This window comes from Bufo bufo, chromosome 9, assembly GCF_905171765.1.
Source record: "Bufo bufo chromosome 9, aBufBuf1.1, whole genome shotgun sequence".
NCBI lineage: Eukaryota > Metazoa > Chordata > Amphibia > Anura > Bufonidae > Bufo > Bufo bufo.
The window spans coordinates 35,350,744-35,365,411 of NC_053397.1; the positions used below are offsets into that span (position 1 = coordinate 35,350,744).

General features: G+C 46.5%; 1 protein-coding gene across 1 annotated transcript in view; it reads left to right on the forward strand.

The window, feature by feature from the left end:
• Positions 1–1,421: 1,421 nt before the first annotated feature.
• Positions 1,422–14,668, forward strand: part of DNAH12 (dynein axonemal heavy chain 12) — a 124,427-nt gene continuing 111,180 nt past the window's right edge. The window contains exons 1-2 of the mRNA XM_040407665.1: positions 1,422–1,433; positions 9,984–10,286. The gene's annotated coding sequence lies outside the window, so the exon portion shown is untranslated. The remainder of the gene's footprint in view (positions 1,434–9,983; positions 10,287–14,668) is intronic.

Below are 14,668 nucleotides of genomic sequence, written 5' to 3' on the forward strand. Positions count from 1 at the left end.
GGAGACTATTTAAACTAATGACTCCCCCCAGTGCAACTGATGCGAGGCGGATACAGCACAGCATCAAAACAAATACTAGACTCATGCTGCAATCCTGGCTGACCTCCGCACATCGTCAGAGTGGGGCATGACAGTACCCCCCCTTCTACGGGTGACCTCCGGACACCCTGGACCCACCTTATCCGGATGGGACCTATAAAAGGCCCTCACCAGACGGCTGGCGTTGACATCTGACGCCGGAACCCACATCCTCTCCTCAGGACCGTATCCCCTCCAGTGAACCAGGTACTGGAGGGAACCAGGGCCGGCGCCACCAGTAAGGCGACTTAGGCAGTCGCCTAGGGCGCCATGCAGCAGGGGGCGCCCGGCGCCCGTTGCGGTAAAAAAAAAAAAAAATTGCTTATATAAGTTCGGGCGGCCGGCGGCGCCCCCTGAGCGGCTGAGGCTGAGCGCTTGCCGCTCTAAAGAATCCTGCCTGCGCCTGCTCTGTGCTGTTGTTAGTGTAGCGTAGCCGAGCTCTGTTCGGTCCGCGGTACAGGAGCTTTTGTTTCCTGTACCCGGCCGGACTGACAGGAAGTGCTCACTTAGTGTGCACTTCCTGTCAGTCCGGCCGGGTACTGAAACAAATGCTCCTGTACCGCGGACCGAACAGAGCTCGGCCACGCTACACTAGAGGTGGGGGAAAAGAGAGTGACAAGAGGGGGGTGGAAATAATGTGTGACAAGGGGGGAGGGGGGTGGAAATAATGAGTGACAAGGGGGGAGGGGGTGGAAATAATGAGTGACAAGGGGGGTGGAAATAATGAGTGACAAGGGGGGAGGGGGGTGGAAATAATGAGTGACAAGGGGGAGGGGGGTGGAAATAATGAGTGACAAGGGGGGAGGGGGGGGTGAAAATAATGAGTGACAAGGGGGGAGGGGGGGTGGAAATAATGAGTGGGGAGGGGGGTGGAAATAATGAGTGACAAGGGGGGAGGGGGTGGAAATAATGAGTGACAAGGGGGAGGGGGGTGGAAATAATGAGTGACAAGGGGGGAGGGGGTGGAAATAATGAGTGACAAGGGGGGAGGGGGTGGAAATAATGAGTGACAAGGGGGGAGGGGGGGTGGAAATAATGAGAGTGACAAGGGAGGGGGGGGGACAAATGCTCCTGTACCGCGGATCGAACAGAGCTCGGCCATGCTACACTAGAGGTGGGGGAAAAGAGAGTGACAAGGGGAGGGTGGAATAATGTGTGACAAGGGGGGGGGGAAGAGAGTTACAAGGGAGGGGGGGGAATAATGAGAGTGACAAGGGAGGGGGGGGGAGTGACAAAGGAGGGAGGGGGGGGAAGAGAGTGACAAGGGAGTCCCCAGAGCCAGACCGCAGCCAGAGATCAGATCATCCTCTTGTCCTGGTGGTAAGTAGACAATGCAATATGTTTATTATGTAATTGTTTAGTTCTAATACTACATTGGAGACTAATTTACCTCACATTTAGGGTCCATTCACACATCTGTGTGTGTTTTGCGGATCCACAAAACACAGACAGCGGCAGTTCCGGATCGGGGCCGCACAACATAGAAATGTATGGGTCCGCAATTCCGTTCCGCAAAAAGAGACGGCTACAAGAAGCTGGATTAACCCTAAGGGAAACATAGCAGTTCTTTTAATTTAAAAGCTGAGAAAGGGGTGGAACATGATATGGGCAGATCATCTGATAAGGGGGGGGGCGTCAATTTTTTTTGGGGGGGGGCGTCAATTTTTATCTTGCCTAGGGCGGCAAAAATCCTTGCACCGGCCCTGGAGGGAACCCCGCAGAACTCTTGAGTCGAGAATCCTGGAGATCTCGAACTCCAAGTTTCCATCGACCAGAACAGGAGGAGGCAATGGCGATGGTACCACCGGTTTAACATATTTTTTTAGTAAAGACTTGTGGAAGACATTGTGGATCCTCCAAGTCTGCGGCAGATCAAGTCGAAATGCCACAGGATTGATCACAGCAGAAATCTTATATGGACCAACAAATCTTGGACCCAGTTTCCAAGATGGCATTCTCAACTTGATATTCCTAGTGGACAACCACACCAAATCACCCACACACAGGTCCGGACCAGTCACACGTCTCCTGTCAGCCATTCGTTTATACCTCTCACCCATCCTCTCCAAATTCCCTTGAATCCCCCGCCAGATAGAGGATAAGGCAGAAGAGAATCTCTCCTCCTCTGGCATCCCGGAGGAACCAGACCCAGAAAAGGTACCAAACTGAGGATGGAAACCGTATGCGCCAAAAAATGGCGACTTACCCGTGGACTCCTGCCTACGGTTATTCAATGCAAATTCTGCTAAGGGCAAGAATGAGGACCAGTCCTCCTGATTCTCAGCCACAAAGCACCTCAAGTAGGTCTCCAGGTTTTGATTGGTACGCTCCGTCTGACCATTCGACTGTGGATGAAAAGCCGACGAGAAAGAAAGTTGAATGCCAAGTCAAGAGCAGAACGCCCTCCAAAATCTGGAGACAAACTGCGTGCCCCTATCAGAGACATGACGATACCCACCCTCTGATCCTCATTACCTGATGAAAATGGGCACAAACGAAAGTACAACTTACATGATTCCTTGAAACTGAAAAAATCATCAGTACCCCCTGCAAATTTCTCCGGAAGAGCGACTTTAGGCTCCCCAACAATTTGACCTGTACCTGAAGCCAACCCCCTCTGACACTGTGTGACCGTACTACGTAGATCCGCAACCTCCAGGGACAAACCCTGCATGCGGTCAACCAGTGCTTCAATTGACGCCATCACATAAACCCTGAGAAATGGCTGTCACACAGTATGGCGGATTATAATGTCACGGCGGACGTGCACAGTTAAACAGATAACACACCAACCAGGCTCTGGACGAGAGACAGGGGAAGGGTCACCTCCTAATTTATCCCTGACCTCTTTCCCTGGAATGCTCAGCCCACAGACAAATCTTGATGGTAGATTTGCTGTGTCCACCAGCCTATACTAACAGAACCCTGAACTCCTTGAGATGGTGAAGTGGGGAGAAAGGAGCTGCCAGCTCGCACAGAACCTGGATGGGTAAGATGACATAAACAACCAAACAAGAAAAGACACTTATCTGCTGAGAGCAGGAACAAACAGCCAACCTTCCTTCCTAGCTTCCAAGACCACAATGATGAGTATAATCCGCTCAGAGCACTTTAGCTGGAGACTATTTAAACTAATGACTCCACCCAGTGCACCTGATGCGAGGCGAATCCAGCACAGCATCAAAACAAATACTAGACTCGTGCTGCAATCCTGGCTGACCTCCGCACATCGTCAGAGTGGGGCATGACAATAGGTCATTAAACAAAGTAAGGGCCATGAAGAGAATAGACTTCTTCACACCCAGGCAAAGCAAACATGAGGAAGAAACATTGAGAATTAACTTGCCATTTAATAGTCAATTTAAATGGGTAAAAAGAATTATCCGGAAACACTGGCACCACCTATTAGATGACAAGATAATAGGTTCTAGTTTGAATGCCAACCCTCTAATTACATATACCAAGGTTCCTAATCTCGGCCTTAAAGTAGCTCCAACTGTAAAGAATAAAAGGCTAACGAATACATCTAATTGGTTGGACGTCAAAGGCTTCTTTAGGTGTGGCATGTGCCAAAATTGTAAAACAACAAATTTTCCTAGAAAAACCGTGAAAGTAGAATCGACCCAAAATTCCTTTTATTTAGAAATTGGTGACTGTTTATCCTGCAATTCTGTAGATGTTATTTATCTATTAGAATGTCCCTGCCGTAAGCAATATGTTGGCAGGACAAAACGTGTATTTAAGAAAAGGATAGCCGAACATGTTGCTAATATTAGAAAAGGGTACGAGTTACATTCAGTGTCTAAACACTATAAAGATGTCCACAATTGTGATCCCTCTTCACTAAGATATGTAGCCTTTGAAAAAGTGATTAGGCCATGGAGAGGGGGTAACCATATCTCTAGAATGTCCAGAATCGAATCAAAGAGGATATTTGAGTTCAACTCTATGATTCCAAGAGGACTCAACGCAGAATTGGAGTTATTTGGTTTCTTGTAGGATTGGGCGGACGCGGGCCCGTGACGGGGTAGACGGGGGGTGTCATATGTATGTCCGTCTCCCCCTCCCGGCCCTGCCTACGCCCAGACTGCGACAAGCCAAAACTTCCAGATCGTGGACATTCTGGTCAATTCAATTAATTTTATTTTTGTTTTATCATTTTTATATCATGTATGTTATATATATTCACATATTTTTATCTTATAAAATGCTTTTGGACAATATATATGTATCCAAATATGTTTAATTCTTCTTTTACACATGATTTTAGAAAAAACGCATTGATATCGCATCAAAAACGCATATGCGTTTTTTACTAATATATGCGTTTTTTGTTGTTTTTTTTTAAATTAATTTAAGCATAGTAATAGTATATAAACGTTTGGATGTAATTTTATTTCATGTTTTTATTGCAAAGTCTTTGTACTGACCACATTTGATACATAGGGTCTATTATGAGTCATATATTGGAGGATTCAGATCCGACCCAGGTTTTGATTTGGACACAGCTGAAATACAATCAATTGGGGCAGACACCCTATAAAAAGACCTCCATATCAGTAATTTGCTGTTGACCATTGAAGAAGAAACAGTGTTGTTCGGAAACGCGTTTGGTACACAGCAAGGACCAACAAGGAGCCATTTTATCAAAGCTATACAATAAGGATTCATCGTTTACAAGTTACATTTTGGGCGTTTTCTTCTCTTCCGGCACCAGCTTTTTCAGAGATTACTAGTACTAGCATCATTACACAACTGATGGACTGAGTCACGTGATTCACTTTAACACACGTGGGACGCCACGTAGTGCGAGTATAACGTGACTCCACGCTGAAAGATCCAACGCCGACTCCTCAGTCCCGCAGTGAAACTCCAATTGTGCAGCCACAACACCCACCGGACCGGTAATGTACACAAAAAATATCTGTATGTGTCCGCATTATAACAAGTTTGTGTGTGAAAAGTGAACCACGGAGTGCTGGTAAAATTGTGAGGAAAACCGGTTCTTTCATTTGAGATCTTGAAGAGGTGTGGATCTGCTGAGCAGGACATTTCCTTTACAGATACGCTGCTTCATATGAACGATCTGTTCACTTATAACCAAGTGCAATTATTTGACATTGATCAACTATTGAAGTATCATATTTATTCTGCAGATATAGGACTTTGGATTTACTATTTATTCCTTATGGTATGGATTGCTGACTTTTTATCTATCTATGTATAAATAGGTTTTATATATATTAATAAATATTTATTGTTCAGTCCACATTGCCCCAGATATTTTGTGTGCCCTCCATCTATATATAATAAAATGTAATGTTGATAAGTGCAAGATAATGCACCTGGGGCGTAAAAACCCAAGAGCAGAATATAAAATCAGTGATACAGTCCTGACCTCAGTATCTGAGGAAAGGGATTTAGGGATCATTATTTTAGAAGACTTAAAGGTAGGCAGACCATGTCATAGAGCAGCAGGAAATGCTAGCAGAATGCTTGGGTGTATAGGGAGAGGCATTACCAGTAGAAAGAGGGAGGTGCTCATGCCGCTCTACAGAGCACTAGTGAGACCTCATCTGGAGTATTGTGCTCAGTACTGGAGACCATATCTCCAGAAGGATATTGATACTTTGGAGAGAGTTCAGAGAAGAGCTACTAAACTGGTACATGGATTGCAGGTAACTTACCAGGAAAGATTAAAGGACCTTAACATGTATAGCTTGGAAGAAAGACGAGACAGAGGGGATATGATAGAAACTGCTAAATACATAAAGGGAATCAACAAGGTAAAAGAGGAGAGAATATTTAAAAGAAGAAAAACTGCTACAAGAGGACATAGTTTTAAATTAGAGGGGCAAAGGTTTAAAAGTAATATCAGGAAGTATTACTGAGAGAGTAGTGGATGCATGGAATAGCCTTCCTGCAGAAGTGGTAGCTGCAAATACAGTGAAGGGGTTTAAGCATGCATGGGATAGGCATAAGGCCATCCTTCATATAAGATAGGGCCGGGGGCTATCCATAGTATTCAGTATATTGGGCAGACTAGATGGGCCAAATGGTTCTTATCTGCCGACACATTCTATGTTTCTATAAGAGAAGCCGGGCTGTGCGAACTAGTGGATGAGGTGAGTTTAATTATTATTTTTTTACCCCCTCCATACCTATTTTACTAAGCATTCTGTATTAAGAATGCTATTATTTTCCCTTATAACCATGTTATAAGGGAAAATAATAAGGATCGGGTCCCCATCCCGATCGTCTCCTAGCAACCGTGCGTGAAAATTCAAGTGGGTAAAAAAAATGTGGGTGTAATAAAGGGGCTTTCTCTTTCGTTACATGGGTGGAGGCTGCAGTGGCCGCCGTATCTAAGGCCGCGTTCACATCAGCATTATGATATCCGGCAGAGGAACAGGCTGCCAGAGTTCACCGTGCCTGGCAAAGCCGGATAACATCGGGAACCGATGGATCCCCCTTGACTGCAATGGGATCTGACGAGGATGCAGCTGCTTTTCAGCATAAATTCCAGCAGGCCAGTGATTGGTGCAGCGGGGGACATGGTGGGAGGTCACACTTCTGGTCCAAAGGGGACAGGCAGCAGTGGGGACGAGACCCTTAGCGGTGGAGCAGAGCACTTCAGGGCCAGAAATAAAATTGGAAGTCGGACAACCCCTTTATCATCTCTCACCTGCACCCTGTACAAAATAACTTAAACGGAATCTGCACATAACTTGACCTGAGCTGCGCATTTTGATACTAATGCAGGACGTGCCCAGATCTTATAGGGCCCTGCAGCAAAACTTAGTAGGAGCCCCATTCACCACCTAGGTTCCTAGTGCACGTGCATCAGTCATCCCAGGTAAATGGACAATGTAAAATGCAACTCCACAGATTTCTGATGAGTTCCCTTTTTTTTTTTGGACACAATTTTTATTAAAAACGTGATTTAAAAAGTCACCCCTGGCCTCATTAACTTCATACGACTTGGACCAGATGCTTCATAAATATGGCGCTCATTCTGACCCCCATATTTCTCAATGTATTCACCACACCAGATAACGGGCAAAAATACACGAATAAATCTCCTACTTCCCATCTATTACAAAGCTATCTACCTGCAGCCACCACTAGGGGGAGCTCAGTGCACAGGAATATATGCAGGTACCATAGACTGAAATGGAAGCTGTAATAATCTGCACGGATCTCCCTCTAGTGGTGGTTGCATGAAAGTGCATGCAGTGTTTTCACATTGGAAAGAGAAGAAGCAGTTCAGTGCACCCCCTTCCCACTGGGCCCTGTAGCAGTCAAGTGGTCTGCCTCCATTGAAGCTACACCACTGAATGGTACTATTATATTCATCCTGCCAGACCTCTCTGGTGCCCAGTATCTGGCTAGGGTATGGAGAGCAGGAGCCCGGCTGTCATATAACGGCCCAGATTGGCAATAGAAACCGCAGCATCTAAGTGGTTTAGGGGAGGGGGCTCCCTCTGTCAGGCATCAGCACCCCGTGAATGAGATTATGGGGTGACGATGTCTGTACACTGCAGCCAGCGGCCTAATGAAAGCCCCCAAATCTGCCTTCAGTGTGTGCCTATTAGGGTACATTCACACGACCGCAAAACGGACAAGAATAGGAAGTGCTCTATATTTTTTTTGCGGGGATATGGAACGGACATACGGATGCGGACAGCACACGGCATGCTGCCTGCATTTTTTGCGGACCCATTGAAATGAATGGGTCCTCATCCAATCCGCCAAAAAAACGGAACGGACATGGAAACAAAATACGTTCGTGTGAATGTAGTCTTAGGCCTCTTGCGTATTTTCTTTCCATGTCCGTTTTTTTTTTTGAGGACCGTAAGCGGAACCATTCACTTCATTGGGTCCGCAAAAAAAACGGAAGTTACTACATGTGCATTCCGTTTCCGTATTTCCGTTCCACAAAAAAATAGAACATGTCCTATTATTGTCCGCATTACGGACAAGGATAGTACTGTTCTATGAAGGGCCAGCTGTTCCATTCCGCAAAATATGGAATGCGCACGGATGTCATCCGTATTTTTTGCGGACCGCAAAATACATACGGTCGTGTGCAAGAGGCCTTAGACTGTGCCAGTGCCCGTCAGTATACCACTGACAGTATAATACACTGTACTACATAAGCAGTACAGTGTACTATGTCAGCGATCAAAAGATCGCAAGTCAAAGTCCCCATGCAGGACTAAGGTTACTTTCACGCTTGAGCCAGAGGATTCCGGCAGGCAGTTCCGTTCACATTTTTTGCGGTCTGAGCATGCACAGACCGCAAAAACGGATCCGACATTAATGCATGTCAATGGGAAAATATGCCGGATCCGGCATTCCGGAATTTTGGACGGAGATAAAACTGCAGCATGCCACGGTATTATCTCTTTCCTGAAAAGTCAAAAAGACTGAATTGAAGACATTCTGATGCAAACTGAACGGATTACTCTCCATTCAGAATGCATGGGGATAAAACTGATCAGTTCTTTTCCAGTATTGAGCCCCTAGGACGGAACTCAATGCCGGAAAAGAATAACACTAGTGTGAAAGTACCCTAATAAGGCTATTTTCACACTTGCGGCAGATTGAGGCGGCAAGCAGTTCAGTCGCCGGAACTGCCTGCCGGATCAGGCAATCTGCATGCAAACGGACAGCATTTGTAGACGGATGCGGATCCGTCTCACATTGGTATTGCAAGAACGGATCCGTCTCTCCGTTTGTCATACGGACAAACTGATTTGTTTCTATTTTTTTCACATTTTTACCGGTCTGCGCTTGTGCAGACCGGAAGGACGGATCCGGCATTCCGGTATTTCTAATGCCGGATCCAGCACTAATACATTTCAATGTAAATTAATGCCGGATACGGCAACTGATCCGTAATTTTGGACGGAGATAATACCCCAGCATGCTGCGGTATTTCCTCCGTCCAAAACGCCGTTCAGTGACTGAACTGAAGATATCCTGAACGCAATTCTCTCCATTCAGAATGCATGGTGATGAAACTAATCAGTTATTTTCCGGTATTGAGCCCCAAGGATGGAACTCAGTGCCGGAAAAAAGTGTGAAAGTACCATAAGTGGTAAAAAGAAAAACAGTGTAAAAAAAACTAACCTTTTTTCCTTTGAAAAAATTCAAAAATTTTCAGTGGAATAAAGCCCTCCATATACATCATACATCACCACATCCTTAATGACCCGCACTGTACGATTATCACATAACCCGCACAGTGAACGCCGTAAGAAAATATATACATTGCTGGAATTGTTTTTTTGCATATTCACCACCAAAACAACAGAATACAAAGTAATCAAAAAGTATTATGTACCCCAAAATGGTACCAATGAAAACTACAAGGCATCTCTGCAATGATTAAGCCTTCACACAGCTCCGTAGAAAGAAACATAAAAACGTTATGGGTTCTGGGACATGCGATGCAAAAAATATAAAATAATCTTTCTTGCGGTGCGGACTGTCGGATGCAGATCGCGGACCCCATTCAAGTGAATGGGTCCTGCCTCCGCATACGGCGACCCTACGGTCAGTGCCCGTGCATTGCAGACCACAATTTGCGGTCCGAAGCACGCGCTCGTATGCATGAGCCCTCAAAATGGGAAAAGTCAGTAGCAGTATTTCTGTTTTTCTATTCCCCCCCAAAAAGAGCCATCGAAATTACAACTTGTCCCACGAAAAACAAACCCTCACACCACTACAGCAATGGGGGAAAATATATATATATATATATGGCTGTTGGAATGAATACACTGGAAAAAATGGTTACTAAGGAGTTAAAACGCAAAAAGGGTTAAGTATGAACACTGGTTTGTGTCAGCTAAACAGCCATTTAAGTAACTCGACTTTTAAGAGGAGCTGCAGAACTGTAGACAGACGGTTCCTCTTATAACCGCAGGACTGTGAACAATCGCCTACAGGCTGCGGTAAAGGAAGAAGCGGCAGTGATGACTTGCACTGACAATGCTGTCCAGCAGGTGGCAACAGCAGGAGACTGAAGTGAGGCAGCCAGGCTCTGCATAACAGCCCCGCCCAGACTCTCTGATTCGGAAGCGCCCCCCTACCAACGCCCCGCCCCCGGCTGCCATGACAACAGGATTGTTTAATGGCAGAGAGAGAAGTCCTCACCTGAGAACACGAGTCCCGGGGAACAGCGGCCGAAACGGGGGTCAGAGGTGAGCGCCCTGCCGGCTGTATACAGTATAACGCTGCCCTGTGAAGTGCACACTGCTACTGTACAATGCTGATTGCAGTCACTTCTGTTTTATGCAGTGTATACATGTATATATATAGTATACACACATAGATATCAGTGTATATTCTGTGCCCCCAGTTATATGGGACACACATGTAATGTCTTCTTCAGACCCTCTTTCCCTCCTGAGGTTCTGCCCGGTCACCCATATATGAATGAGCCCCAAGCCGGGGGCCGCTTTCTCTCAGCTTTTCACTTCAGGGCAAGACCTGTAATGTCTACTAGACCACGTCTCTAAAATGGCCGGTCTGGTGTCTGGTGGTTAGTGCCCACCAAAAGTGATCCAAGGAAGGGCAAACGTTGCGGCAGGGACACGCCCCGAGCCCGAGGCTCATCAGTGTACATGGGGAGCAGGTATCCCATCTTCTCCAATTCCAGAAAAGAGCTACTGCCGGCCGTGGTCCTCATGTGGACGTGACACGTGGTACAGACAGGCCCCCCCCCCCCCCCCCCCCCGCTTCACGTCGGCAATGGCGGAATTCTGTAATGGCAGTGGCTTTTGCAGCCGGATAATGCACCCTGTTACATGGTGTGACCTCCATGCCATTCAAATGGAGATTCGGGACCCCACCTGCGGACAGGTGGTAGGTTGCTATGGTGGGACAACCCTTCTAAAGGAGCTGCTGCTAACGTCTTAGTGCCAGATACCAGGGGACAACTTGGGAGGTCTGATGGAGTCCACGCATTGACCGCTCAGAGAGGTTTTGGTGGCATGTGGAGGACCTACACAGTCTTAGGCAGGTGGTTGTAATGTTCTTCAAGGGGGTTGGCTCATTTGAGACAATGGGGACGTATTGCTAGGATATGCCTCCATTGTCTGATAGGTGCGGGTCCTATCTCCTAAATGGATGATCCGTGAAAGTGGTGGAGGGTGCACTGCGCATGTGCCGCCACCCTCCATTCATTTCTATGTGGCCACCGAAAATAGCCGGGCGCTGGACTATTTCTGTCGGGCACATAGAAGTGGGCGGTCATGTGCGGTGCGCTCCCATTCACTTCAATGGGGAGAGCGCTTGGCGGTGGCCGGATCGGAGTCCTCCAGCCACCTTTTTGCCTTCCCCGTTCTCAATATAGGTGCGGGGCCCAGCCTCTATAAGACAATGGGGGCATATCCGAGCGATAGCCCCCATTCACAATATAAAAGAAATTAGTCACCAGTCCGCAACAATGCTGTGCTGCAGGTCCGAAAAGTGTTGTGGGATCAATCACGTTTAAACAGATAAAAAAAATAGAGTTCGGACCGCGCATATCATCAAGGTCAGTATGCAAACAATTTTTCTTTCTTCCTTCTCCCTTTTGACAGAGAACCAAGGGCTGCAAATACCCTTTAAATGGATATCCTGCAACTAATAAAAGTTTAAAATAGTGTAAGTCCGCATGATTAGGTGACCTGCACGGCACAGATTATACTTACACAGCGCTATGTTTGACATAGCGCTGTGTAAGTATAATCTGTGCAGTGCAGGTCACCTAATCATGCGGACTTACACTATTTTAAACTTTTATTAGTTGCAGGATATCCATTTAAAGGGTATTTGCAGCCCTTGGTTCTCTGTCAAAAGGGAGAAGGAAGAAAGAAAAATTGTTTGCATACTGACCTTGATGATATGCGCGGTCCGAACTCTATTTTTTTATCTGATAGCCCCCATTGTCTGACATCAGACAACTATGGAGAAGTACAGCACCAGTCGGTGGATGGATATAAGGACATTCTTGCCTGCAGTTTTCATTAAAGAGCATCTGTCAGCAGTTTTGTACCTATGACACCGGCTGACCTGTTACATGTGCGCTTGGCAGCTGAAGGCATCTGTGTTGGTCCCATGTTCATATGTGTCCGCATTAAGCTTTAATATATGCAAATGACCCTCTAGGAGCAACGGGGGCGTTACCATTACACCTAGAGGCTCTGCTCTCTCTGCACTTTCATTGACTTTAGGAAAATCCATGGCCAGGTGTGATGACATTTTCACTGCATGGTCCTATCAAAGTGCAGAGGGCGCAGCAGTTGTAGAGAGAGCAGAGGCTCAGGGTGTAATGACAACGCCCCCGTTGCTCCTAGAGGCTCATTTACATATCATAAAGCATCATTGTTCTCAGCAATGCGGACACATATGAACATGGGACCAGCACAGATGCCTTCAGCTGCCAAGCGCACATGTAACAGGTCAGCCAGTGTCATAGGTACAAATCTGCTGACAGATGCCCTTTGAAATGCTTCAGGAAGGGCCATTAACAATTGGGAATATGTGAAATGCACATGAACATATTTTGTTTTTGTGTCCGTTCCGTTTTTTTTTTTTTTTTGCAGCCCGTATGCGGAACCATTCACTTCAATGGGGCTGCAAAAAAAACAGAAGCTACTCCATGTGCATTCAGTTTCCGTATGTTGATATGTCCACCGCGCAAATAAATAGAACATGTCCTGTTATTGTCTGCATTACAGGAAAAGATAGAACTGTTCTACTAGGGGCCAGCTGTTCCGTTCTGCAAAATACGGAATGCACACGGAAGTCATCCGTATTTTTTTGCGGATCCGTGTTTAGCAGACCGCAAAATACATACGGCTGTATGCATGAACCTTACAGTTGTCGGAAAAATATTTCAGCAAAATAAAATACAACTCCAATGTGTTTCGATCGGTACAGTGATCTAAACCAGTGGTGCCCAACCATTTTTCGTCTGAGGGCCGCACTAGACATGGTATAAATTTTGAGGCCTAGAACCAGGTAGCTTTGCCAGAAAGAAATGCAAACACTGTGAGGGGGCACATATGAGCATTACTATTGTAAAGGGGCAAATATCTGGGCATTTTATCTGTAAAGGGGTCACATCTGGGCATTACCACTGTGAAGGGGGCACATCTGGGCATTACCACTGTGAAGGGGGCACATCTGGGCATTACCACTGTGAAGGGGGCACATCTGGGCATTACCACTGTGAAGGGGCACATCTGGGCATTGCGACTGTGAAAGGGGGCACATCTGGGCATTACCACTGTGAAAGGGGGCACATCTGGGCATTACCACTGTGAAAAGGGGCACATCTGGGCATTACCACTGTGAAAGGGGGCACACCTGGGCATTACCACTGTAAAGGGGGCACATCTGGGCATTACCACTGTGAAGGGGCACATCTGGGCATTGCGACTGTGAAAGGGGGCACATCTGGGCATTACCACTGTGAAAGGGGGCACATCTAAGCATTACCACTGTGAAGGGGGCACATCTGGACATTACCACTGTGAAAAGGGGCACATCTGGACATTACCACTGTGAAAAGGGGCACATCTGGGCATTACCACTGTGAAGTGGGCACATCTAAGCATTACCACTGTGAAGGGGGCACATCTAGGCATTACCACTGTGAAGGGGGCACATCTGGGCATTACCACTGTGAAAGGGGGCACGTCTGGGCATTTTGTAGTTGTAATGCCCTCTGTGCCCCCTTCACAGTAATAATGCCATTATGCCTCCTCCATAGTAATAATGCCCATTATGCCCCCTCCATATTAATAATGCCCATTGTGCCCCCTAATAGTAATAATGCCCTCTGTGTCCCTTTGTAGTAGCAATGCCCTCTATGCCCCCTTCACAGTAATATGCCCTGACACAGAAGTGAGTGAGATAGGTGCGCGCACACTCCCTGACTCAGAGCACGCACGCTACTTCATAGGCTGCCCCCCTGCTGCGTCCCTGCCCACGTGACCTCCCCTCCTCTGTCTGTCACTGCTGGCTGCGCTCATCCCGTCTGAGCCGTTCAGTTAATGATTCACTGAATGGCAATGGCCGGCCGAGATGAACGCTCACACATAGTTCGCTGCCTGATGCCGGCGGCACTGCGCGGGCCGCATGATAGATCTTCGCGGGCTGGATTTGGCCCGCGGGTCGTAGGTTGGGCATCACTGATCTAAACTATGGCATAAATGCAATCAAAAGAGTGATCTATCTAGCATATATATGGTTTTATGTTCAACCAATGATATGTTAACCGTCATTGGTGCCAGGCCATGGAAATGAAAATCAGCCTTAGGTGCCTATGAGAGAAAACAGTTAACCCTTGTATATAAGAGAAAAGTAACATTCCTGAGCAACATTTGAGATGATTGTTTCTATGTTCACAAAATAATAATGCAAAGAATGTACACACAACTCAAATAAGACAGAGTAATAAAATACCGTCATATAGTGAACTGCAACCTTCACATGATACATGCATTACTGCGCAAGGTGATGTCCCAAATAGAACAGGAACACCGAGGAGTTCTGCATCTTCAATATTATAACATCATCTCATGTTTAAAAT